Below are 27,496 nucleotides of genomic sequence, written 5' to 3'. Positions count from 1 at the left end.
GCCCAGATCACATTGTGAAGGGCTAGTATCAATCATCCAGGATCTCCTGAATACATTTTTACTTACTGTCTATACATGTCTGGGAGTCCTATCCTGCACTTTCTGAAAACATTTGTTTTCCTTCTGAGTTCCTGCAGCAGAGCATGACTGATGCATTGCAGAGCCCCGTGGAAGCATTTGGGACCTCCTGCAGGATCATCATTGCACTTACTTCAAGAATCTGACAGTTGCTTCCTCTGACTTGGGCTAGTGAGTGGCTCCTATGTGCTCTTGACAGGAATGCAAGGAAAGATGATTTACCTTTGTGAGGCAGGGCAGCTAGGAAGGAAAACATTCTTTGGTGTGTCTCAGCACTGAAGAAACTACAGCTATTGCTCAAGATCTCCGCGAGCAGCCTGTGAGCCCTTGCTCACTCCTTAGCATATTCAACACGACCAATGTGTTAGTAAGACATTATTTGAATAGCAGATAACTGTGGAAACATTTGGCAAGAAAACTTATGAGAGATGACAAAACAATTGCAACCTTTGGCTGCCGCAGATTGAATTGTTTGAAAGTCCTGCCCAGAAAGTTCTGAAGGGAAAACGTTACATGTGGTGCCCCAGATTATTTCATATGAGACATTAACATTTTTGCTGGTAAAGACTATCAATTTTCCCATGCTACTGACAGTTCCCTGAACTGATGCAAGGGCAAAAATAAATTGTCTCACCCTGATCTTATACATGTGAAACAGCACACCCTATTCCCCGAAGCCAAAGCAGTTGAATGATCTACTCTAAGAAACATGACTCCAAGTATTTAGCGGCAGCCATCTCAGATCACCGTTGCACAGCCGCAATAAAAATGTGAGAGGTGGGTGGAGAGCAGCGGAGAGCAGCTGAGAGCACTATGAATGAGAGTGGCTAGTCCTAAACCTGTGCTAGGGCTAACAGCCAAAGAATAAAGGAGCTGGTGAGAGGGGAACACGTTGTTCTCATTACCTACCATTGGTTGCACATCTGCACTAAAAGTCAACAAAAGGGCACTTTTCGTACAATTGTACACTGTGTAATTAAGATAAGAATAAAACTAATTCACATTTATCTAGAATTCCTCAGAATGGTCGTAGTTCCTGTAGACATAGCTGACTTTATAAAATGTGAACGTCTGAGTCACACCAGTAGATTGTACGTGGCAGAAAAATTAATCTGATGTAATAGAAATGTTTACAAGCCCAGTAACCCTTCTCCCTCCACCCCCCTCCACTTTATAAAACCACATAAGGCCATGGATCAAAGCAAAGAAGTGGCAGCATGCTGAACACTGAAACAATAACAGCCCTGACTTCCTCCAATGTCAATAGAGCAAGTCACCAGAGGAGTTTTGCATTCACTGATGAAGAAGGTAATATAATCATATGCATCAAAGACTGGAAGCTATAATGTCACCAATTCTTATCACTAAAATATTGTTAAACATGATTAAACACAGTTCAGTGGAAATATCAGAAGGTGACTACCCAGTGGGATAAAAAAAATAACAATGAGTTCAGAAATGTGTACTCATTTAATGCTTACCAGATGCAATCAATTTAATGTAATAGTCAGTTCCAGTCCTTAATTCATATTTTTATGAAATGAGTACAGTTACACTCCTCTTATGTCTAACAGGTTTCCTGCCTTTATTTTTTTTCTCTCTTACAAGCAACACATCATCATTTTTCTTGAACTCTCCCTCTTTCCCTTAAAAGCTGGAGGTTCCCTACAGTAACAAACCTGTTATTGCTTCCTGAGCAGATCTCAGGTTTGTTAAGGGTAAATGTGATGACACAACATGTTTAGGGTTTTGTAAGACATGTGACTTCACTGCGCATGACACTGTGGAAAATAAATGAGAAGTGCAAAGTCAAAAGAGCTTGCACTGAACAGACTTAATGTAGCTTGTAAATGAGAATTTCTCATTCTGAGGAATGCTCCTTGCAGGGTCCCACAGGACTCCTTTCTGGTCCTGGAGGAAGGTCTGTAGATAACAAAAAAAGTGGTAAAGACTTGTAAGAGACAGGTCAACTAGAAAAACTGATCTGGATTACTTGTCAAAGAAAGGTCAGTTGAATAGCATCTATTTTGACAGCCAAATGAAAAACCACGAAGCTAGGGACAAACAAAAGCAGCTTTCCTATAGGAATGGGGGCTTTATTTTCAAAAGTGATGGTTTAGCAAAGGTTTTAGGTGAATAAGTTGGTAATCAGTCCTATAGGTACTCTCAGGGTAATTCATAGTATAATGGCCAATCTGAATCTGAAAGAAGGGCAGTGATATATTTAGCTGCTGTATTTAAGTACTGGAGAAAACTCAGATGAAAACAACAAGAATGATCACAGGCTTAGAAAATATGATTTCACGGAAAAATTGGAAGATGAGAACATATCTTGTTTAGAAAAGAGAAGACGAGACAACAGCCAGCCTTCAAATATGTAAAAGGTAGCAGCAGCAGAGACTGTGACAAAATCTTGTCCATATCTGCTGGTGATAGCACAAGAAGTAATGGGCTTAAATTGCAGCAAGGAAGATTTATGTCAGCCATCAGGAACGTTTTCTAATGATAACTGAGGATTGGAACATATTATAGGTTACCATAGGATTAAGAACTGCTTAGGCCAGTGGTTTCCAATTTTTATTTTGTACCAACTTCAACTGAGAAAACTGGCAGTGTTCCTCCTCCCATTGTCAAATGGTAAAATTGTTTTATCTTCAAACTTCTTGAGTACCAGAAATAGTGATGATGGTGACACACACAAAAAACATTACACGAGGGATACACCAGCTCTATCAAAAACAAATGAAAATTTACCCTGGGGGGTAGCTGCATTTCAGAAAAACCTTTAAGAGCAGGAAAATACTGGCAACCTGGTTGGGATATGTTGGGGGAACGCAGGAGCTGCCATAGTGGTGGAGGTTGGGAAGCTGTGCAAGAGGAGTCATTGCAGACAGCTGCAGTGAATCAGTCTTAATGTAAGCAAGGCGTAACTGGATTTGGGGATGACTGGGGATGAGCTGGGGGTGCTTGTGCGTGGTTGTGGAGTTACTGGAAGGCCACAGGACTGGGAGCAAAGCTCAAGTTGAGGGACACAAAATGGGAAAGAGGTGGAGGACACAGTCTAAGGGAAGTCTCAGGGTGAGAGTACTCAGGTAGACATTTTTATGACTACAAACACCCACTGAGCAAAATTTGTCAGATATTGAACAGTCAGAACTTGCCAGTGAAAAAAGATATAGAACTGCTGACAAAAGAATGGGGGACAACTTTCTGTTTCCTGTGATTCTTGTGTTACTTAAGCTATCTGAAGCGTAAGAATACATGCACTGAAGGAGATATGCTCATGAAATCGGGGAGGCCCTGCTCCACTGGACATTGAAGGGTTGTGAGGATAGTGCCCTTTGTATCCATTTTTCAAGAAACTGAAGATATGTCCCTTACTGCTCTTGTTCAGGAGCTAGAGTCACGATCTCAAATGTCAGAGTAGCTTGAGCAGAGAATTGCCAGGCCTCCCACTATTGTACACGTGGGCACAACTGCGATTTGTTCAGAATACTGTCTAACAGAATTTAAGCTTCGTGATATGCTCGGCAGACTGGCCTGCTCTGATTAATCTTAATATTGCTGTCTTACTAAAACTTACTCAACATCATTCTCTGTATCATTGCTTGAGGCTGGAAAAGAGCATGTTTTTCCCCTCCCACTCCTTTCTTCCCTCCGCCCCCCCCCTTTTTTTTTTACTCTAACCATTAAAATGCACTGCTAGATGTAGAGAAGAAGCCAATCTGGAAATGCAGTTCCTTAATAGTCTCTGTACATTATAGAAGACCTTACTGATATCATAAGTCCTGCCTGGATGGAACCCTATGTGCTATCACAGTTCCTTGCCCAATGGGGACTTGATGTGTGTCTGGTCAGTCACAAAGCTCCAATACTGCCCCAGCACTGCTCCAGCACTGTATGTACCAGAAGTCCTCATGGAGGGAGTCCCAGCCCACACTTAATGCTCTGAGGTTAAATGCACAGAACTGTAAAAACACAAATCACAAACAAGCTCAGTGAATTCTGAAGAGAAGTTTTGAACACCCCAATGTGGACGGTAAACCACAACAACAGTAACAGGAAAAGCAGCACCACAAACGAAAACCCAGTACTCCGTTTGAAACTAAACTCATTTAATAAACTAGAAGAAATTGCTCAGCAATGAAAAATTGCAGCACCAACACCCTGACCACATAAGATACGTGAAAATAAATAGACTTGTGGGTGCACCTCAAGAAAGCTTAAAACTGCAACCTGCTCCGAAACAGACTCCACACTAGCAAGGTGATCTCACTGTCTGGTAGAAATAACGCTCATCAGCCAACTGTAATCAATCTATTTCTCAGGACTGCTTGCTATATATAAAAATTGAGGTTGGTAAAATGTACAGGACGTTTGTTCCAGACCACGGTCTTCTGACCTTGATGAGCAAACAAACTGAAAATATTTCTCACGGAAACTGGTTTTGGGTTACAGGTCAGGTAATAACTTGGGAACTTCAGCAAAGGACAAACAGAAGCAAAGCCTCCAGAGAACACTTGCTTTTAATTTGGCAGTGAAACATAATTTGGGGTCTGCTTTTGCAGAGGAGTCTTGGATATTGGTTTTATTCTTCCTGGTGCCCAGGCAAAAAGGCTTTGGAAGCTGAGGGTCTCGTGCTGGAGAGGCAGGTGGGGATGGAGAGGAAGGAAGGACTGCTTGCTGCTGTGGATAACAGGTGACCATCAGCTTCCTGATGCTTGGGTAAAGATCAGTTGATAAAAGAGGGAAAACATTTGACTTTTCTATCACAAACAAGATCATATATATAAACACACAGTTATTCCATATCAGCCAGTGGTAAATTATAACCTTTCTTATTCACTTTTTCCGTGAATTGTAGCAACCAGTTATTGAGTGGAAGTAGGAAGTCAATTAAAAGTACACAGATCTTTTATCATCATTTGATAATAATAATAATAACCTGTTTTGTGGGGAAGGTTGGATAGAAGATGTGTCAAAACAAGCTTTGCACTTGCATCTAACAGACATAATAAATAAGGGAAGTAGCAAATGTAACTGATGAGAGGACAGGCTGCTTCTGGTCACTGTGAACTAGATATTCAAAGATACAAACATTCTTAAAGATACACATAAGTGCTCCGGGGTGTGTTCCCAACAGTCTCACTGCTACCTCCTATGGAAATTAGTGACAGTCGTGTGAAATGGGAACGGTACCTGGTTGAGCGGTGTGGAAAATCTCACCCTACATCATTCACGTTTCTAAAATGAGTGTCTTGACCTTGCCCACCTGTTTCTATTTACAGGCTGGAAGAGGAAATGAGCTCTGCTGCTTCTTCCACTCCTGACTGATTTTATAACTGTGAATGAACTTGGTCCAAATGAAGAAAGTGCTCTTGTCACACCTGTTAGCTAAACTGAAACCAAAAGTCGCTACTTGAAGCACTTTTCTGCATAACAGAAACCAAAACTTTTTGCATTTTAAGACGGCAAATTCCCAACATAAAATAATATGGTATGTGTTGTTTCAAATCAGTCTAAAGAGTTAAGACTGTTTCCTCTTTTTCCTGTGACTTTTTAGCTTACCTTGAGAGTGGCTGTAGTCAAACTGACTACTGCTGACAAGGGCAGCGGTTGCTAGAGCTGAGGAGAAAGGTAAGCCTGAAAGTCTGAGGTCTCTGACTTCTCTGACTTCGCAGTGTGACCTCTTCTGCTGGGTAGGGAGACTGGTCTTGCCCTGAGACTGGGGCCTGATGGCACTAGGTCTTCTCTGTACATGTAATGGAGAGTATTATATAAATAGTAGAATATAATAATTCAAGTAATGGAGAGTACAGCAAGGAAAGCATGAAAAGCAGAGGGAGTAAGTAAAGACAGAGTTTTTGACATGCTGGGAGATGAGATGCCTTGTCCAGGACCACACAAGAAACGTGTGGCAGGCAGGTGAGCCAGCTGCAGGTGCCAAGAAGGGTGTGCGAGGGGTTCAATGTCTATTTTCTGAACAGCTGCCAAAGGAATAACATGTGCATAATCAGCTGTCACTCAGTGTTTTTTTCATAGCGACACTATCATTCATTAGCTCCTGAGATAAGACAGACAGATGGCATGAACTGCCCTATGGAGGTATCTGCTGTTCTCTGAGTATAGAGAGCCTTGGGTGACCAGCTTGGACTTGCTAGCCATTGAGCAGACATAAATCCCTCCCTGCTAGCATGGACACTTTTCCACATATTGGGATGTGGGATGGAGGAGTGAGAGATGCCAGTGACCAGCAGTGTTAGCTTGAGATCTGCTGGACTACAAAAAACTGTCCCATCTGAACTCCGTTCCTGGTCCTCTCTCTGACCTCACCCAATTGAATGTGTCTGTAAGTAAAACATAATCTTTTATGCTAAATAATGTTCTGCTGTATTTTACACAATGTAGGAGGTATCAGCACATAAAGCAAAAACTGGAGCAACTGGAAGTCACCTAGTGATACCATCGGGCTACATTTAAGGCCTAGCTATATGCATTCCTCTCAGACTAATTCAACCCAAATCAGGCACACGTAAGCTGCTAGACTGCATCAGATATTGCAGTACTGATGCTTAGCGTGGTTGACAACTTAGTGTTTATGTTAGCAATCATTTGGCAGAAGACGCTGTACATTACTGTATCTTGTAGCACCTGGTTGGAAAGGATTCTTTATTTTGACTGCAACTCTACTGTCAAGAGGGAACACTATGAACGTTCGTGTAAGCAGTCTACAACAAGTGAATAGCCCTAAATGAGTTTCACCATACTCAAAATGCTCATAATCCTAACTACTCCTAGGCATTTATCATTAGATGGGGAAAATGAGGTGTAGAGTTACCTGGCTTTACTAAGGCCGTGACTGTGGCATTCCAACCAAATGCCTGTGCCTTGAGAGATCCCTTCCCCACCCCCCCTCTTCCCCTCCTGCCCCATCTTCCTCATAGAGTCCACAGAATCAAGGTTGGGTACTGGTGAACTTTGGAAAGAGTGAGCTTCAGACATTATTTAAATGTTACCATCTTTGGGGAGGGGAAACAGGATGAAACAGAACACTACATATCTTTTTCCCCAGAGAAACAGGGCAGTGCCTACAAATGGAAAATGGTGGGTTTCCTTTTGAAACATGCATAAATCTGGACTTCCTTCCCCCCTGGGAACTTCTGCTACTTTGTAACTCCCTTGACATGCCCCTCAGAGAAGTGTGTGTCTTTCAGCTACAGTATTTCTAGCTCTCTTTGGGATACAAACTTTGGGCTTCATTCAAGAAAGCACTTAGGCATGTGTAATTCCTTAAATTTCAACATGACTATTCATGAGCATAGAGTTAGCACATATTTAATTGCCTTCCTGAATGGGGGCCAAAATAGAGACTATCTCAGGAGTGCATGGGAAAAGGCTTAGTTTTCATTATTTTAATAAAGATAACTGCTCCGCTCAGAAGAATTTCACAAATGACTTGGAAAGATTTGGGTCTTCTTGCTAGCACATCACTGGAGAGTGAAGCTATTATAAATGAGACAAGGATTGCCTGTGCCCGCACCACCCAAAGGGAGAGAAATGACATGAGAATTGATCGTTTCATGTTGATTTTTTTTCTAGATGGGAGCCCCAAAAGTGTTCAGTTGCAATGTTCTTCCTATCTATTTGTGAACACATCAGTTTTTATTAATGTCATTTGGGAAAGAGCTCTGTATTGAGAGTATTCAACTGTGCAGGTCAAAATTGCAGAGAAACAATTTTCAAGTGTCTTATCTTTAGAAATCTGCTTTCCATTTAAAAAAGAAGTTCAGGTTAGTAGGCCTTTTAATGTTAACTCTGGTAACAAACTGGAGGTAAACTTGTGGTACATTTCATTAGTCTAATTCAAATAGACTCTCAGATCACACAGACCTTCACAGCATTTGAATGAAATTGTTATAAAATGTGAAAACCACAAAAAATCTTTAGCATTTACAGCCATTTCTTGACTAAATGGTGCAGACACTCTCTATAGTTATAACAACTTTAAAATTTTTCAGTGAGTTGTTTGTTAGTACCACCAGATTTAATTTATCTTTTCAGTTGTAAATAGTTAACATCTGAAATGATGCTGGATTTTAAAACCGAAGTCTTTGGCCCAAGACCCTCATTCATTTATCCACTTGCAGATAGTTACAGTGGAGGCCCCCACATCTATGATGAGATTCATCTCATCTTAAAATAGATGTCTTTTTAAAAGAAGGGAAAGCAATATGTATTTGAGAACTGTTCTATCTGAGGAGTTCAGTTGTGCACATCCATACTTCTTACCTCACTGCAGAGGTGATAGGAGCCCTACCTCACACTGCTGCTTTCTTCACCAACCTAACAATAGATAATGGACACAGCAGAGCCAATACAGCTGCATTACAGTAGTACAGATGGAGATTTCTTCCTTCTGTGAACAACTCTGCCGTGTATTTATTTATTTATTTTTGGCTTGAGCATAGATATGAATGGGGAGAAGGCAGAGACTGAGAAATCATCACTTAATTTTCATGCCCCAGTTTGCAACACTGGCAGCTAGCAAAAAAAGCCTGCTTTTTTGCATGGTCAGTTTCAGTGGTAACTTGGCCTGTTACAGCCATGACCCATATATAGAACAAGCCAGCTGATCAGTGCTAAAGATTAGCACACTGACTGCTGCTGCGAATTTAGTGGCTTGGAGCTGAGTCATGTGTGGGTGGGGGTAAGGCTCTCTCCTTCCCAACCAACTTTATTTTCACTGACAACCTGGGCAAGATGGAGGAGGAACGGGTTTGATGAAACAGCATGCCTATCCTGCTTGTGGCAGCATCAAATGCTGCTGCTCAGCATATTAGTGTTGAGAGAGGGAACACAGTGGGGACATGCTGGGTGCTGGCTGCCTGGCCTGTGCTCCATTCCTGATTTTATTTTGGGCAGAGCTGCTTTGGTTTGTAGGGTGAAAGTAGCTTAAACCAACTCCTGTCCCTGCAGCATTGGCAATGGGGTCAGTGTGCTCAGGAGCACGTGGCTGACGATGCTACATGGCAGGGTACATTGCTGACACTGCAAAATGCTTCTCTGCCAGAGGTGACACATGAACATCTCCCTGATGAAGGTGAGGGAAGTGCTTTTGAAAGACACATCAGAAAACTCCAATGATAATTTCTCATTCGTTCCTGAGGACATTGGCCTAGGAAAGGCAAAATACAAAGGGATACAAACATTTATACGCAAGCACTCGCATTCCTAAATGTCTTCTATGAAGATAGTGATCATACATGGAAACATGTAACAGAAAGTTTACCCAGTAAAAATGTGATTCTATGTCAATGCTGGCTTGTACAATGATAGGGTGCTTGCACGAAAAGGACAATTTTAAAATCAGCAAAAATTTGACTGTTCACTTTGCTTTTTAGATTATATTTCAAATATAAAGCCGTGCTTATGCTGGCATCTAGTGGCTGTTGTGTTTATGGAGATTTCCTCTCCAGAACCGCTGTGAGTGTCGAGCATGGGGAGCTATGATCAGTTGTTTGGCTTTTCGTCTAAGACTGACTTTCCAGAAATATTTTTCTTGTGTATGTTTTTTTCTTAGAGAAACTTCTCATGGACTAGTGCAAAGGTCAATATTGAGGTCAGAGGAGCCCCAGGCATTAGGGCGAGTGTGGTTTTACCACATATTTACCATTATAAATAGGTAAAATTCTGAGCTCAGGGCTTCATTTTATTTAAGAATTGTAGAAATAGGATTTGAAAAGGCTAAAATTTAGGATGGTTCAGACTGACAAAGGCTAGAGGTAGCTCAGACCCAAGAATCATTCATGTGAAGTTTTTGTTTTTCAGGCTTCACAGAAAGGAAATGCGGATATCCAGGTTTAACAAAAGAGCAGTAGAGAAGGGCTCTTACCATGTCTCTAGATGGTTCAGTGTGCTCACCTGGTGGGACAAAGTCAGAGCAATTGCTGAAAAAGGGCCATGCCTTCTGTTAGTGAGTATCTTGAAAGGGGACATGGAGATACAGGTTGCTGATAAGGTGACCCAGCAAGTGCTCTTCTTCTCAAGAGAATGAACTGACAGGAGAGCACTTTCCCACAAGAGAGTGAGGACCCACTGTTGCTAAGGAAGAAGAAGGAATTCACTCCCAGTGGCAGCTGTGAGGTCATTCCAAATAAAGGGCAGTGCAACAGCTGGCCTTCTGCTCATTCCACCCACAGTTCCCTCCCACTGAGGGGAGCTCTAAGCTCCTCTTAGTTCTCTTATGGCCTTGGCTCCCGTTCCCCTCCTCATAACTTTACCAGTGACCCCAGTTCTCCTGGTTCCCATCACCCCAGCCTTCCACATCCTTGCAGTCTACCAAGGCCTGCAAGCCCAGTTAGTCACTGCCCCAGCTCCGTGCTAAGCCTGCTTCCTGGCTTTGGCTCCGTCCTTCTCATACTGTGGACACTATTGATGAAAATCTTAGCATGATGCAGAGTTTTTCCATTCTGCAGGATCCCCCTCTGTCTCATCTGCCCTTGTGTTAGCTGATCTCTCCACATCTGTTGAGTCCTACACAAGGAATTTCTTTTCCTTCTCATCTGATTTGGCCTGTGACAAGTTCTCTCTCTGCCACATTCCCTGCTGCAGAACCCCTTTTCTGCAGAACCATGTGGGTTTTGCTAAGAAAAACAATGAGCTCTACTGTGACCTCTCTCTTCCGTTTGACCCACTCTTTCCTTTAGTCACACACACAGCTTTGACTAGCAGTATTATTCTGAGGACTATGGCCTCTTCTGTGAAATTCAAACACAACAGCTATGTTCTGCTTCAAGAACCAACAGACCAAGTGAGGGGCCCTGAGCAGTGGTATGGCATTGTCCATACAGTTAATTAGCGAGGTCTGGACACACTGTTACTCTCTCATAAATGCTGAAACACTGCCTGTGACTGCTTTCCAACAGGCTGCAGAAAGGCAGTAGTTACCTGTATGGCGCAAACAACATCCTGCAGGTTTGTGTCAGCCCTAAAAATCTGAGGCTCACGTTAGTTACAAAGGTAGGTGTGATTAGCATCTAAGCTGTCATGAAGAATGACTCACTGGCCAGAAGACAATGCCTATCTGCTTGAATAGCACCCTGGACCTTCCCCTCAGAAACGAGGACTGAAGCCCAGCATTTGCACCAGCACTACCGCATTCTTCCCATGAGGTCTGCTCTTCCTTACTGTGTCTACGGGAAGTGTGTAATGGATTTGGGAAGCCCTGAGATAAAGGCAAAAAGATCCACCAAGGATCTTCAGACCCTTCAGAGACACCTCAGCATTCTCCCCTGCCTGCTCTCCAGGGGGCTGGATCTGCCCTTAGTGCAAGCCAGAGTGGATGTTCCTCTCTGAGTGCCCTGGATACAGAAACAAAAGCAAATTCAAGCCTAGGATATAATGGTAGTGCTTTCTTTAGTGTGAGGGCAGCCAGATTTCCATACTGAATTGCTGTGTTAAGACAATTCAGGCAACAATATGGGAGAAGACCTAGAGAGCTCGTGATCCACAAAAACCCAAGGGAATCTTTTCTTATATGCATACCTTAGATTGTAATGTATGAAATATTGTAGCTAATGAGTCCCATTTACCTGAGATGTTAGTACATCCACATCCTGTATCACTTTTATCTTTTGACATTTTAGAACTTCTTTTTTGAAGTGATAATTTCCTTAACTATATTATTGTGAATTCATTTAAACTCCTAAAAGCTTAGCTATAGTCTAAGTGTGACATAGATACTGATAATATGAAATCTGCTTTTGGAAAGCAAATGCCTATTAGCAGAATCTTATATAATTGATTTTGAGTTGAGAGCAGCAGCTGTTTATTCAGTTCGCAGGTTTCTTGTGGTTTGTGGTTTCTTGTGGTTTAAACATTTGCAGGGTGTAGACACTAATGAGAGCACTGAATTGTTTATGGTGATCTTTGAAGGAGCACTGCAGATTTGTTACGAACTTTTGCCAGCCCAGCAGAAATATATTAGTGTCTCCTTATGCAGAGTCCCACATGCAGAATAACATCACTAATCCAACGCCTTGGGACCATGCCACCGTGCAGGGTAGTGAAAGTTTACCCTGCCATCAAATGGCAGTTGATTACAAGCTTTCTTCAGATCTATTACGTGGAGGATTGCCTCTTTCCCAAAATAGGTCTCTCGGGCATAAAACAAAACAAAAAGAAAATTCATTTTAAGGCTCTTGCAGCAAAAGCCAATGTAAGAGCAAGGCATTAGCTTAGGAGTTACCTCCTCAACTGCTGAACTAGTTCTGAAAGGCTAGCTCTGCACCAGGAGCGCATGGATAGGCTGCCCTAGTTGGAAATCTGTCTCTTACAACAACAATCTCCTGCTAGAAACTGTAAGGTAGAGCTCCTCTTTTTTCTTCTTTTCATGGCTTTTGACTTTCACAAGTACTTCCATCCCTATTCCACCACTGCACATTTTCCACCAGACAGTTCATATTTGTATTTATGAGCTACAGTGAGAATGGTCTGGTTCTCCCAAACTCAGAATGCGACCAAATTTCTCCTAATAACTCATACCTCAATAAGTACTGACTGCAGAGTAGTCTACTAGGTGGTTATCAGCTCTATAGGGAAGGAGAGAAAGTTTATTTGAAGTAGGCTTGCCAAACCTTTGGAAGAAACACACCTGCAGAAACGATATTAAATCACGGAGGAATAGAAAAATTGATCTCACAATCCTTTCTCCATAACAGATTATCTTCCTTAAGTACACGGCAAAAGGGAGCCCTTTAGGGTAAGTATTATGTGGGAAGATCACCATTTTCAAGGTGCTGCTCAGCTGGTTTCATTTTGTGCTTCAGCAGCAGCAAGGAAACACATGTTCATGAAACACGATAACTTATGTTGCAACCTCTACATCTAGGAAAACCTAAATTGCTGCTTATCCAAGACCAGGAGACTTTGCCAGCAGAAACATCTCTGTACCTATTCTCTGTGTCTCTAAGCATCTGTCAAAGATCAGGTGGAAGAGCTGAATGTTTTTTGCAAAAGCTCATACCGGTCATTCTCATACTTCCTAAAATAGAGCATAAAGAGATGAATGGAGGCCACCTCTTTTACCAAAGTCCCATTCCAGCCTTCACTTCTTTTCACAGCTGCCAAAGCTTCGCGTATTGCCTCTCCTTTTCCCAAGGTTTTCTGCCACCACACCAATGCTTCCACTCTCTGCTACCTATGTGGTTCCAGTATCAACAGCCATCACATCCTATCTGTATACTTTTCCTGTAATTATTATGTCTTTTCCTTCTACTGCTCTCAGACTTCTTCAACAAACAATCATACGCGTTCTGCTAACCTTGTACACACTGCAGTGGGGTGAGGAGTACAGAAGGGCAGGAAGAGAAAAGCAGTGGTGGTGTGGTGAAAGAGAAGAGTGACAAAAGGAGACAGCTGGAAGGAGTGGGATTGGTTGTGATATTTAAAAATACAGAATTTTGGTGTTAGTAAGGAAAGTGGCTTTTGTGGTCTGTTTTATGCAGTCTCTTCCTTGAATTTGACTGAATGCAAGACTCAGAGCACTCTAGTCTTCTGGCAGCCCTGTGGATGGTAGGGTGCCATGAGATCTTTGGTTCAGGTGGGATGGAAGTCCTTTAAATTGGTTACAGCAGACCCCAACAAGCTGAGCTCTCCCATTGCACTCGTCTTGGTAGCACTGCATCCACTAGGCTTCATAGTCTCATACTGTTCTGTCCGTGAGGACTTACTGCTGTTTCAGATCTAATGAAACTCTCTCTATTCTTCCTGCTGTTTTGCTAAAGCACATGCTGTAGCTCAGGTAAATTACAGGCTTGTAAAAGAAATGACTGGGTGTTACTACCTGGCCTGCATTGAAGGAATGATAGACCCAGAGACTCCTCCTGAGCCTGAGAAATAATTAATTGCCTTGCAGAGCTGTGGCTTTGCAAAATGCTACAAAGGCTTTATTTTATTTTTTTTCATTCCCTTTTGTTTACCACCCCAATGGTGGTGCTTTTACTGGCTTGGACAGCTGTGTAGCTAAAGGATTGTATGACTATATATTGTCTGGCCTTTCCTTCTAATCCAGAAATACTACAGGCAGTAAAAAAAACTTGCCCAGAAATTTCTGTCAGGCAAAACGTATAAAACATTTTTATTTTCAATGGGATTTCATGTTTCTTCTTTTTCAATTCATATGTTGAAGAAATAGAAACAATCAATTTTGCCTTGAGTGATAGACTATGCCTGTTTCCTCTGCCACATATGGGAGCTCAGCCTTGAGCTTCCATTGGGGCTGTTCTTTGTGTATAGCTCCTGACTTCAGGCAATGAAACACAAGGTGAGAGAAGATAAGCTGGTTGGTTGGATGAGAAAAATACCTAACCTGATGTTTTGCTGTGCCCGTGCCTGTTAACACAGGCCTAGAATGAAAATAACAACATCAGAACTCATGTATGTTTCTTTCCTAATGAGGTGCCATGACACAATTAGGAATATAGTTATCATAGAAGCAGTAAGTTTGGAAAAGACTACTAAGATCATCTAGTCCAATCACTGACCTATCACCACCATGCCCATTAACTTACTCTTTTTTTGAAAACAAAAAACATCTTTTCAGACTTCACTGCTGACATGGACTGAGCTTTAGATTCCTGTTTTAGATTTTAAAATTCTTCTCCTCCACAAGGTTTGTCCCAATTTTGAATTGGCTTCACCTGGGGGACATTCCTGTATTAGTGAGCTCCTCTGCCCTCTGCTGGAATGTCTGATGGGCACTGTGGGCTAAGTGCTTCATGCTTTGCAATGGCGCTTTGTTTTCCCTGCCTGGACCACACCCTCTATTATTTCTCCCATCTGACTGAATTTCTAAGGCAGATCCCAGTGACAACAAAAGCACAGAGAGTCTCTAAGTGTGCAAACATAACTCTTGGGAGCATTATGCTAGGTGCATCTCATAGGGGAACTCCAGCTGGAAGAGAAGGCAGAGAACTCACTAGCAGGGCAAAGCATTTGCAAGAGCTATCTGACACACTGGCCTTACCTTTCCTCAATAGGCAGAACCCATCTTCGTCAGAGAGGCATGAAGGTTTAGTCCTGAGTCACCAAACTGCATCAGTCTCCAAACCTTGCTTCCCGCTTCTAGACCAGATCTGGTTATTGAGCCAAGTACGCTTAATAACTAGTAACAGAGTTCAGCTGTGAGACATGATGATTGTAAAATTCTTCACCTGCTAGAGAACATTTCAACTAGTCTATTCACTGTTCTGAAGAAAGAGTATGGCAGAAGACCAGATCTGGGGCGTTGGCTGCTTCCTCTGGAGTCACAAACCAGAATTTAAAATGTAGTACACAGTATGTCACGTTGTGTTTCCAGCCAGCATCCTGGCTTACTGAACTAACAAGTGAAAGTACCATGAGCTTTGCTGCTGCAGAACAGAAGGGCTGGAGCTCCCTCAGGACAACATTTCTGATGCCTCTTGAACTTGGAAGATTCAGATCCCATTGTGCAGGGTCTAGGTAGCAATGATGTTCCCTGATCATCTGTTGTGTTACAAAGATTGACTCTTCAGCTCATGCAGATGCTGTAGCTCCAGAGCATTTACAAGAGGCAAAGAATAACCTAGCAGCTCCCAATTAGCTTCTCAGAAAGAATACATGGTGCTTAAGTTATGCCAAAAGATCAGTATGTGACTCCTTTGACAAAAGCAATGCTGCTATTCCTTGTGACCTCCTGCGGTGCCAGATGTAGCTAGTGTTTTACTATTTCTTTCTTCAAATAGCAGTGCTCAGGGGGGATAAACTTTACTTAACCTAATTAATTTTAATCACAGCTTTCAAATCTCATACTGTGCAAAGAATTACAAATTGGAATACATTAATAGAAGCTGTGGTTTATGCTGCAAGCTAATCGGGAAATGTGCATTTACATTTTCTGCATGAGTTTGCAATTACCATTATAATAAAATTCAGTTATGTCCTTTTATATTACTAAAATGTGACGAACAGATTGAGCTGGCCTGATTTGTTGTAGAAAATGACTTGAAAACGGCCCACATTTCAAAGAATTAAATGATTCTTACTGAGTAAGAGGTTTTAGAAATGACTTCCAGTTGTCTAGAGTTAAGGTGCTTCCAGGCATTCTGGTTTAAACAATCTCTCTTTTACAATAATGGATTGCCTAATGTTTCCTACCTGCTTCAGTGCTGATCCACAGAGGGAACAAAGAGATTTCTTTCACAAAGTCAGTGATGCTTTGCTGGGAGAGTAAGCTGGAGAAATAGCATCTCAAAAGACCTCATCCAAAACCCAGTGCTGAGGTACCACAGCACTGAGAAGCAGTCCAGAAAATTGCCCACCCAATAAAAGTGTTCTTATCTGGTGAATAATTTGGGGAGGGCTAGAATACCCCCAAATCCTACAGTCCAGCCAATTTGGGGTTTCATTACAAACACAAAACTCCTTCACATGATTTTGAAATTGTCATTCTAGTAGGACCGCACTGCAAATTTTACTTGCACCCGATGATTTTGGAACCTATTCTCTACTATGAGTACCTGAATGCATGTGGAAGATCAGTCTCTTCAGCCCACCCCCAGCACCTGATTTTGAATAGAAGCCCGCTTTTGTACCCATGTGATTACATAAGAAGGCTAAGCGTCAGGTTTCTGTGGATTGTGTCACTCTGAGTCTGAGAGCCTCTGTTTTTAGAGTGCTGGTGACTGAAGAAGTTGAAAAGAGAAGAGGACAGAGAATGGTCTTGGGCTTGCTGACACACAACAAAACAGCAGAGTTTTTTTTAACAGAGCTGCGATGCCAGATCAAAATGACTTGGCTGTGTAATGCCTATTCTCAAAAACAGCTTGGACTTTTAGGAGACTAAATCTCATTCATTTCAGTGGACACCCAGCATCACCCTAAACATGTAATTAAAACCCCTCGAGTCACTTTGGCTCATCTGAAAACATGTCATCTCTGGGGAAATGGCTGCATTTTGAGGAAAAAGTGAATTGCTCCCAGAGGTATAATTATCCTCAGGAGTGCAGTGTTACGCTGTGACAGGGCTCCAAAACATTTATAATATGAAATTTTACACTGTAGTATAACGACAGTGTTCAAGAGAGTACGGTAGTGCTTGTAGTTTGTCTTCCAGCATAAACATTTTGCAACTTAATTTTTTTTTTTTTTTAATTTCAAGATTATGCAATGCTTGCAGTGCAAAACGAAGAGGAAAACCACAGTCTCATCATGCAGAAACAGCTTACTCCTTTGTATAGCAAAAGGTCAAATTGCATTGCTTCTGGGAAAATGCAAGCAGATGTATATATTATAGATGATAACTGTTAGCTAAGTTGTAAGCCTTGTGCTTGTTAAATTATTGATAGTACATTGGAGGTTCATGAAAGCCATGTTTAACATGCTGAGTTCAAATAAAAAGGTTTGTGAAAATGGTTTTTGTAAAATGTAACACAAAGAGCAAATATTGATACAGAGACCAAGAAGATGGAGCATCCCTTTTTTATTAAGCAGGTTATAACATGTGAAATAGCACTGAAGCTCACTGAAAATTCTGGAAGAAGAAAATTAACTACATCATTGCTGTGAAATATCACTTCAAACTTATATTTGCATCAGAAAGTTCATTGAGGGTTTCTTCTCTTTAAAAATTCAGTTGAAATGCTGCTTAGAGAGCTCCTAACCACAGAATGATATGAGTAGCTTTAAAGGAAATGATGAGCTGATTCTTGACTGATGTAAGTCACCAGAGCTCTGCTAGAGTAAGTGGAAATCTGTTTAATGACACTTCTAACAGACTGCAGATCCACCAAAATAGTTTCTGTGCACTTTCTTTAAACCATGGTGAGAAAAGGAAAATTGGCTTTTCCACCCCTCTCTGTGCGTGCCTCTTGTGAGATGGCACGCTGATGAGGCAGAAAAATGCAAAAACACACCTCACCTTCCTTTTTGTCACACACAGGTGAATCACCAGCAGATTCCAAACAGCTGCACTGCTGCAGAAAAGCAGAAGGAGCACGAGGCTGCAAGCAAATCTGCCTGGTTTCAGGGTGGTTTCCAGCATCTTTTGTGCCAGGCAGGAGGTCTACCTGGTTTGATAATTCATTTGTACGGTTTAGCCATTGATTTCCTTTATATTCTGTCCAATTAATCTGTGTTCTGTGCAAGTAAATCAAGGCTGATTTCTGACAGCCCTAAGATGACTTATTGCTAACAGCCAAAATCCAGCTTCTCTGGAGCCAAGCCTGTCCAGCTGCCATCTGGGTCAGCCTAGGTTTTATGGTGGCCCTTGCAGCAGCTGGAATGTCCACCCCCAGGTAGGCATTTTATGTGCTCCTAAATTATTAACAGCACCAGATTTCAGACACAAAACCACTTTGCACCCATTAGAACATCTCTGTGCACTGAACAGATATCTGCATGACAATCCTTTCCAACAAGTCTGTATGTAAATGACGAACCCACTGCAAATCTCAATTCCGAGTCATAGAACAGCCTTCAGCACCAGCAGCTGATGACTTAGCACAGTTAAATTGGCTCAGGAGCATTCCCAGGCTGCTGCTGAAATGAAATATGTGCACAACTTCAGGCTCGCTCAATGACAACCAAAATTTTTAGGTTGCCTGGCCTGGGGAGATTTCTCTGCAGAGCAGGGCTGCTTCTTCAAAAGCAGTGATGTTCTTCTGGAGGCTAGAAGGGGGAAAAAAAAAGTACATTTTTGCATAATCACAGCTTTCAGTAGAACAAAATTCATGGCTCTGTGGGAAATCACAAAACAAAAAGTGTTAGCAAGCATGAAGTCCTCAGTGCACTGACATGTTAATGTAAGAGAAAAATTGCCTTGCACAAAAGGGACCATGAGAGCTGCTGGGCACCATTTTTCTCTTGCTGGGTCTTTATTCAAGTACTTGCACAGTTACCATATTTTGAACATCCCTGTGAACAACTCAGCTCAGAACCCTGCCTCCTCATGCTGCTCAGCCCTCCTGCAGCAGAGGCCTCTCACCTGCTGGGAATTCAAGACCCACATCTCCACTACTGAGCTGCAAACTACTGCACTCTTCCTATCCAACTGAATAGCTGTCCAGAGAAGTGGTGGATGCCCTGTCCCTGGAGGCATTCAAGGTCAGGCTGGAATGGGGCTCTGAGCAACCTGATATAGCTGCAGGTGTCCCCATTCATTGCAGGGGAGTTGGACTAGATGACCTTTAAAGGTTCCCTCCAACTCAAACAATTCTATGATTCTATGATATACAGATAGATGGGCTCTTAGAAAAAAAAAAAAAAGTGTGAGAGCTTGAGTGCTGAGAGCAGGCAAGAAAAAAAAAAGAAAATGAACTGCCAGTGATGAAAAATGAAATAGTCAAACCTCATACTGAAGATAAGCTCAAAAAAAGTCAAAAAATGTTGTTCTTGCTTGCTTGCTTTAAGTTCACAACAGAGAGAAAATGAGTAAGAGAGAAGTAATGCACATGGGAAAGATTTATCTGCCATATGACCACACCGGTAGGATCAAAACTACACTGTGTGTGCCAAGCCACTTGGGTACTTGACAGGCCTTCTACTCTTCCAACATTTGCAGTAGATATTCTCCTCCACGTGCTGCAGAAGCCTTTTATTTGCTTAAAACTTGAAGTCCCCAGCCTCATTAGCTCATGCTCTCCCTCTCCTGAATAAGAGGAGAATCCTAGCATAGTCTTTTATATAAGAAGTAACTTTCAGTACTGAGGAGTGTAAAATGGAAAATATAAAAAAAATATAAAAATTTAAAAATGAAGACTTCTGTTGTTGTTATTAATAACGTCAGAACAACAGCATTTTACCTTTCCAATGAGATGTGTAATCCATTTATAGCTGGCATGGAAGGTAACTACAACATGATTTAGCCTGTGCTGGCATTCTCCACATTAATTAATTAACTTCTCAAATTTGTTGTGGTTTCTTGCAGATCCAGCCCTACTCCTAAAAGCACAAACATAATGTTATGGCTGTTGCAAATGACACTGAAGAACTGCAGAAAAACTGCATGTACTTACTACTACTCTTGTGGTGAAAACATAGTGCTTTTCACCACAAGTGATACACAGCAAAGAGAAGAAGAACCTATTTTCCTTTTGCTTGAACTTAGAAGATAATCTGTACATGTCAGACATATATTGATATAGAAATAAATACATATCTCTCAAAATCATATATTCAGTAAGATCAGAAAATGAGGTCAATAATTAGTTTAAGACACATCCATGGATGCAGACAGTCTTATTGGTACATAATTTAGGGTACTGGTGACCCAGGCAATAGGAGTTCCTCTATTAGGATGCTTGCTTTGGTAGCTCCCTGACTGGGGCTGGGTGAGAGTTCCCATAAGGGATGGGTACTCAAGCTGAGCAACTCAAGTTTCTGCAGAAGGCAATGGGGTTGCTCTCTACAAAGAGATAACGAAATCAGATCTTCAGTAAAACAGCAGTGGTGTGCAGAGAGCAAACACAGAACACAGTGCCTTTCTGTTCTGTGCTGGCTTTTGGTTTTGCCCTTCTGAATGCAGCTATATTTCCTGGATTGCTGCAGGCTAGAGAATTTTACCTGCTTTCTCAAATCAAGTGGTGTATAATCAATAAATACAGAGTAGTTAGACTGCATTTACAGAGTGTATAGCTAAAAAGATTATCATGATGGAAAGGGATAATCAAAAATAAATAAAAATGCTCACCTATGCCCTGGGCTCACAAGAAAACTCCAAAGAGAACAATCTCCAGAAAGAGATCCTTCCTCAGTGGCAGTCAGCCACTAAATGGGGTCTAGGAGAGGTGCAGCCAGGCTCAACCCCTTCCAGTCACACAGGTGAATTGCCTTCACCTGTGCTCCCGCAGTTGACACAGTGGTTTCCTCAGGTGATCAAGCAGAGGTTCAGGGTGTGATTCTGAAGTTCCCATACAAGTGGGTTCTAGCTTTCTCAAAATGATGGGACTCCAGGGAGCTGAGAGTAACTGAGCCAAGTCAGGAGATCAGCAAAATTCACTATTTCATAGAGATTTTCTCTAGACATCAAGTGAAACAAATGTTTGTTTTTTCTTTGCTCTTTCAATGCTGCCACAAGAAAATAATGTATTTTATTTGCAGCTACTACTGGATTTCATAAAAGGAAGATGAACTTGCAATTCCTGTGTCCTAAATAGCAGAGAAGAAAACTTGAGAAGTGTTTTCTTCAAATGTGCATTACATGTGGAGATGCAGCTTTAGGCAAATTCTTCAATAACTCCACTGAATCTTGAAGTAATGAAATGCAATCACTTGTAAGGAGAGTTTTAAAGTGTGTAACATAAATAGATCACTGCCAAACTCCTACTTCAACCACAAAAAAAATAAAATATTAATAAAAAAATCAGAGTTTTCAATGATTTTACAGAATTTTTAGCAAGTAACAATTCATTTGGATTAGAATATTTCCTCTCTCCTTGAATTGTAAATCTCCTTTGGGCATTACCAGAAAGGTGTCTCATAGACTTCTTTATTTCATTAATAGTTATGATTCTGAGCAGGATTCAGGAGAGTCAGCTGGTATGCAGCAGGCCCCAAAGCCATTGTTTGTTATTAAGACCTTGTTACGCAGGAGACGTGTCTCACATGAAGATGTAATTTCATCAACCTGCTATGTGTCTCCAAACGATATACCTGTCATGCATTGTTATCCCTCTTTCACAACAGTCGTACTGTATTGCAAGTGGCTGAAAAACTTCCAGTCATACCAGTCCAATTAACTTAGCAAACAGCAGCAAAAAGTGCCTCAATCTTTTCTGGCTAGAAGTTAAACACTCTCCAGATGTAGGAAATACCCTCAATTTGTGCTGCTTACCTGCATCTTCACAGAAACAGGATCACTGGAACCCATTGGAGAAAATCCCAGATGAACAGGCAGGAAAGCCAGACCTGACTCCCAAATCAGGTATGGACATTTTGGAAGGTCAGCTACCCTCCCCCAGGCCTTTGGGCCTCTGTCACCATGCTTACAAGGTTTTGGGGAAGTGTCTCAGGTAAGAACTACTCTGCCAGCAGGACATACTGTTGATTAAAGCCCGCCTGATGGCTACATACACATTCCTTTTCCCCTAAAAAGTTTCAGTGTGACCAGCATCACACACAGTCCTTGTGCTGCATCCTTGTTCTGTTGTTATAACCTTACGAATTGTTGTGAGATATTTGCCATTATAAGCCTTTGCTAAGAGTTGTGCATCTAAATAAGCAATGAAAACCCAGTCACTCCTGTCAGTCTTCTTATTACTGATGCTCTATATGCTGCCAAATAAGCTCTTACCTTCTGGTCGATGCAATGACATTTTTACAAGACACTGCTGCCTGTGAGACCAGATGACTGCTAATGACCCACATCCTTGTTCCTTGCTTCCCTCGCACCTCTTGTTTCTCCACACTCAATTAGGGAAGGAAATTGAAGTTAATATTCCTATCCTTGAAATTAAACCTGTCCTTGCCCCACAATGCCATTAATGAAAAGAATTTGGATACAGAGCCTCTAAATCACAGGCTTATGTAGGAGGTGCTGGTAATGATTCACGTCACTTATTTGCCTGCTGAGTGGCATACACCAAGCAAATTGGTGACGTTAGCCTACATCAGAGATGTTTCCCTTGCAAAACCAAAAAAAAAAAGTTGTAGTGACTGCATGACTTCTTGTGCTGCAGTTCTGCTGGAGACACGCCAAGAGCACACATGGGTCTGCTGCTGGTGGTACTGCTATTTCCAACCATGATTTGAAAACTCTGGCTCTTGCATCTCAAAATATTATCTGTGGTCAAAATTATAGGGCAAGTTATACTGTGTGCTCTTAACATGAGAACTGCAGGTCAGTTACATGTTTGGCAATTTTCAGGCCCAGAACATATTCAGCATCACAAACACAATAGTGAGGTCAAGATGGGTGTATGTATCATTTCAGGTTTTGTTCATTGGTGGATGATGACAAATGGGGAGCTGTGAGGGTCTTCACAAATGCTAACATCAGACAGCTAACAATCCCTCCCATGCCTATTCATACAGTCTCTGAGGAGGCTGAAGCACAAGGCAGGGTGCTATCTGCTTCGCATCATCCATTTCAGGAGTCTAAATCAGGGTTGTTATTTGAGCTGCTGTGGAAAAGCACCCCATTCCCTTACTTATAAAGCTAGTGGAAACTAATGCTGCGGTGAATACTCCCACTATCTCTCTGGATGCCTGCTCCAAGGCTGAGGGTACATCTTCAAACTCACAGCAATAGGGGCTTCTCCCAGTGGCTGCTGTCCTAGATACACTGGAATAAGATTTCCAACCCTGACAAGCACACACGGCTCTTGAAAATAAAGAACAACCTGCAGTTTTCTTTTCCTTCATCTCGTTGGAACAAAACAAAAATGATCCCTAGAGCCACTGCTTGCTTTTAATCATGCTGAAAATTTTTGTACTTTGCTGTGGCTGAAAGCAAGCAGAGCCAGCATTAGAGCACTACCATCACTCACACTGCAGTAATTAGGTCTGAGCTGATACCATGGGGAACATTAGTCCAACACCAGACATTGGATCATAAAGGTTGAGGAGAGCTCAGAGTGCTTAGCATTCATCATCTGATTCTTAAGGGATTTGTATCCATGCCAAGTTAAGAAGTGAACAGCATAGCTTGCAATCCATTGCCATACCGTACAGCAATATTTTATGCAACTAGCCCCAGCAACACTGATGCTGCACTCAGCTTCTGACCTGCCTGGGGGTGCAGATGCTCCTTTGAGCACTCTTTGTTGGGCAGCAGGTCACACCACAGAGCTGGCAGCAAGCAGGTTTGGGAGAGCTTGCAAAAACCTTCACCATGTGGAGTGCTGCTGGGGTGGCTTGAGCACAGAGCTAAGAATGTCTCTCCTGAGTACCTCTGTACTTTAGGTGGATTTAAGAACCAGCACATATTTTTCTATTACACAGCAAGAAGGACCACAGCATAATCACTCGGCACTTTTAAGCTTCTTTTAAAACATTCAGCTCATTGTCTTATCCGCTATAGCTGAAACACTCTCAGGAGCTGGCAGCACTGGCTGATAGAGAGCTATGGCTAGTAATTATATAGTACATTGACAGCATGGAAAGCTCTGCTGTATTGTTTAACAAGTGATCTAAATTTCAGATTTCTAAAATGTATACAAATGCCTTTCTTTTTTTTCTTTTCTTTTCTTAAGAGGAAAAGCAATAAGCAGTTATGAAATAAGCCCTGTTGTGAGCACACAACAATGTTCTATCTGACACCTCTGCAGCTACATCCACACAGAGCAGGTGAAGGCCAAGGCCTTGGGCAGGTGATTACATGCTTCTAAAACATCAGAACTGAAACAGCTGTGACTGAAGATTCACTTTGATCTATGGAGCTTTTTTGAGGAGGCCCAACACAGCTCCCCCAGCTGTGGTTGTGAGGCTTTTTACTTTTCTTCCTTAAGACCTGTGAGGTTGGAGCACTCTAGAAAGCAACCATGAAATAGAACCTCCGTCATGCCCCTTCTTGTTTCCCCATGCTGTCCCTACAGCAGTGCACACAGACCATACCTTATGCTAGAGCTACAGGTGTGTTTCCCTGCCAAAAAGGCAGGATATAGTGTACTCATCTTTTTTTTCCCTTCATCTAAACAAAAATCCCGCATTGCTCTTCAGGCATCTTCTTGTAGATAGCGTTTTAGATGACTATAAGCAGATTGACCTAATCCTCAGACTTCACTACAACTTCAGTGATTCCCAGCATTCATTGGACACCTGCAGTGGTTGTTAAACCCCCTATGACAACAGCACTCTCTGCTCCAAGGCTGCCACTTTCGGCTGCTGAGTTTCACTCTTTATTTTAAGAACAGCTGCGCCCATCAGCATGGCTCCTTCTGCCACCTCTTAGGCCTTGTCTGTGGCCTGGAATGACAGAAATATTTTGTGCCTGGAGCATGCAGCCCCAGGCTGAGCTCAGAGGACAAGCTAAATTAGCTGCCTCTCCTACCTCCCCAACCATTCACGGCTCTGCTCTAGCCTGGTTGCCACTGATGATGTAAGAAACTTTAATAAGAGTCTGATTTGCACGTACCAGGTTTAACTTTTGGGAGGCAGCTGTTTTGAAGAGTCCTCTGGGGTCTGGCAAAAGCAGAGCCCCCTGGGGCCTCTCAAGAACCCTCAGCATCCCTCCTGCTGTGATGGTTGGGCAAACACAGGCATTCTCACATCATGGGATGACTTATTCCCTCTTTTAGAAAGAAATTTGTAGCTGCCTGTCTTCAGAAGGAAATCTGAGCAGTCTTAGATTTGTGTAGTGTTGGCGCTAGCTATGCAGCTTAAAGGGGCTCAGTGCAAGCAGCTCTCCTCCTTTTCTCATGCTGTTTTTTGCCCGCTCCTCTTCTTACCCAGGGGGAGCTGCCAGGGCCATCATGGGGGTTCAGCACATCACTCAGAGTTGGCCCAACTGCTCTAGGCCCATCTACCCTACCAGATCATCATTTTCAAGTCTCCCAGAACCAGGGATTTTTTTTTTTTCTGATTTTCCATTATAAGCTATACTTGTGACCTAGCCTATGTGCTGAGCCTGTACGCTGTATGAATGGGAGTCAATCCTTGGTCTTCTGCCTAAATACCAGAGGAGAGCAGCCTACGTGCAGCTGCTCTGCTGCCTCTTGCCCTTGACATCAGTGGGAGGGAAAAGGGAAGAACCCTGCATTTTCCTGGTTTGTATGCCAGTGTTCAGGGATTAGTATTTACACTGAGACCATCAGCTGCATAGTACCAGGGAGAGGTCTGAATGAAGACAGAGCTCAGAGCTGCAGTTTAGCATGGGGAAACATGGTTAGAGTGTGCAGCATCACCCTCATTGTCCCCCAGCACCACCAGGAGCCACACTTTCAGCTCCTTGTTCTGTAACTGCTTGTTCAGGTTAAAGTTCTGGGATTATAGTGCTCTTCAAGAATTTTAAGACAGTATTTTGTTAATAAATTATCTGGCTTAAAGTTAGTTCAGCTTTTTCATGAAGCACACCCCCTGTCTAGAGTCAGAGTGCAGGTGTGAAGCTGAAACACTCATAGCAAAACTCTCAAAATTTGAACTGTTCCCACAAGCAGGAAAGGACCAAGCAGGCACAGCTCTTCAGTGCATTCTTCCACACAGATATCCTTATGAATCTGTCTTTATGGAACTTTACCTCAGATGCTTAAAGCACTGCCCACTTAACAGCATTTTACAGGAAATAAAAAGTTTCTACAGAGAGCTTACCTCCCTCAGCTCAGCAGGTTCTGGAAATAAAAGTAAATGTAAAAATTCTGATTGGATGCAACTCTCCATATCTATACACGTTAAGCAGATAAAACAATGTATATGCGTGCATAAAATGTACATGGATTATTATTTTTTTTCCAAGATTATTCTCCTTGTGCAGCATTCTGAGGGATCAAATGCACACCTATAGTGGCCAAGTTGTTCAAAACAGCTCAGAACTGATCTGATGCAAGATTTTGTGTTCTTCACAGGCAAGGAGACAGTTAAAGGTTGCATCCACCTGTGATATGTCAAAGGAAGCTCTCAGACAATAAAATCCATTACAAATAGGACAGAGAAATTCTAGGAAAAGGAATCTGTAAGAACAACACAAGAAGAGCGCTCATCTTTTCACAGAACCAGTATGAAAGATGTGGCATTCTTAAAATATCTCAATAGTCAGCTATGACCGGGGATATTCATCCCACGCCCCACTTCTGCACACAGGAAGGGAAGAGCTAATAACAGAAGAATTTTCTTTCGGTGGCGGGAACAACTGTGATGATCATCCCCCACCCAGTGTGGGATTCCAGCAGAGATCAAGGATGCCCTGGCAAGAGCATTATTATCCGTTTGTGGAAGTCGCACAGCTTTTATTAATGAGATTCCTAATAAAGTATTAAAACCCTGTAGCAGAAAGCCACACTGCTCATTCCTGAATCATATGAAATCATTCACCATTTTATATACAAGTTTTGAATTACAATCTTCAGCTTCTCATCAGAGAAAAAAAACAAAACAAAACAAACAAGCCTAAAAAAAAGCATTTTTTGGTAGAACTGCACAGTGTACAGAAGCATACTTTCAGTTACACAGTATCTTACAGAACACATACTTGAACAAAAAGCAGAGCCTGTTATTCTTTCCTAGAAGGCCCTGCCTGGACAAAACTAGATGTGTTACCTCCATTACCAGAACGGCTTTAACTGGACAGAAGAGTACATGAAAAACCTCCTGAACACTCCAGATAGTTTAACAAAAGGAGAAAAGTACATTTGTAAACAACTTTAAAACAAGAGCCTTATGAAAATAGTAATGGTCACTAGAAAGTTAAGCTATTAAAATCTTCATAGTCCAAATTGGTACGTTCCACCATTTTTTGGTTTTTTTTTTT

At 42.0% G+C, this 27,496-nt stretch overlaps 2 long non-coding RNA genes across 3 annotated transcripts; both read right to left on the bottom strand.

Moving 5' to 3' along the window:
• Positions 1–4,568: 4,568 nt before the first annotated feature.
• Positions 4,569–13,918, bottom strand: LOC109366197. 2 transcript variants are annotated; one of them, XR_002112348.2, is made up of 3 exons: positions 9,971–13,918; positions 5,647–5,830; positions 4,569–4,798 (listed from the first exon to the last, which is right to left on the bottom strand). It is a non-coding gene; the product is annotated as an uncharacterized LOC109366197 (long non-coding RNA). The 2 variants fall into 2 exon arrangements; XR_002112347.2 differs by having other exon boundaries at positions 10,000–13,901.
• A 2,838-nt stretch (positions 13,919–16,756) lies between these two features.
• Positions 16,757–21,129, bottom strand: LOC104909893. The gene is made up of 3 exons (XR_792660.3): positions 20,786–21,129; positions 19,899–20,037; positions 16,757–18,765 (listed from the first exon to the last, which is right to left on the bottom strand). It is a non-coding gene; the product is annotated as an uncharacterized LOC104909893 (long non-coding RNA).
• Positions 21,130–27,496: the final 6,367 nt, after the last annotated feature.

The sequence above is a fragment of the Meleagris gallopavo genome, chromosome 2 (genome assembly GCF_000146605.3).
Source record: "Meleagris gallopavo isolate NT-WF06-2002-E0010 breed Aviagen turkey brand Nicholas breeding stock chromosome 2, Turkey_5.1, whole genome shotgun sequence".
In the NCBI taxonomy this organism is placed as follows: Eukaryota; Metazoa; Chordata; class Aves; order Galliformes; family Phasianidae; genus Meleagris; species Meleagris gallopavo.
This window is presented reverse-complemented; position numbering and strand designations above follow the sequence as displayed.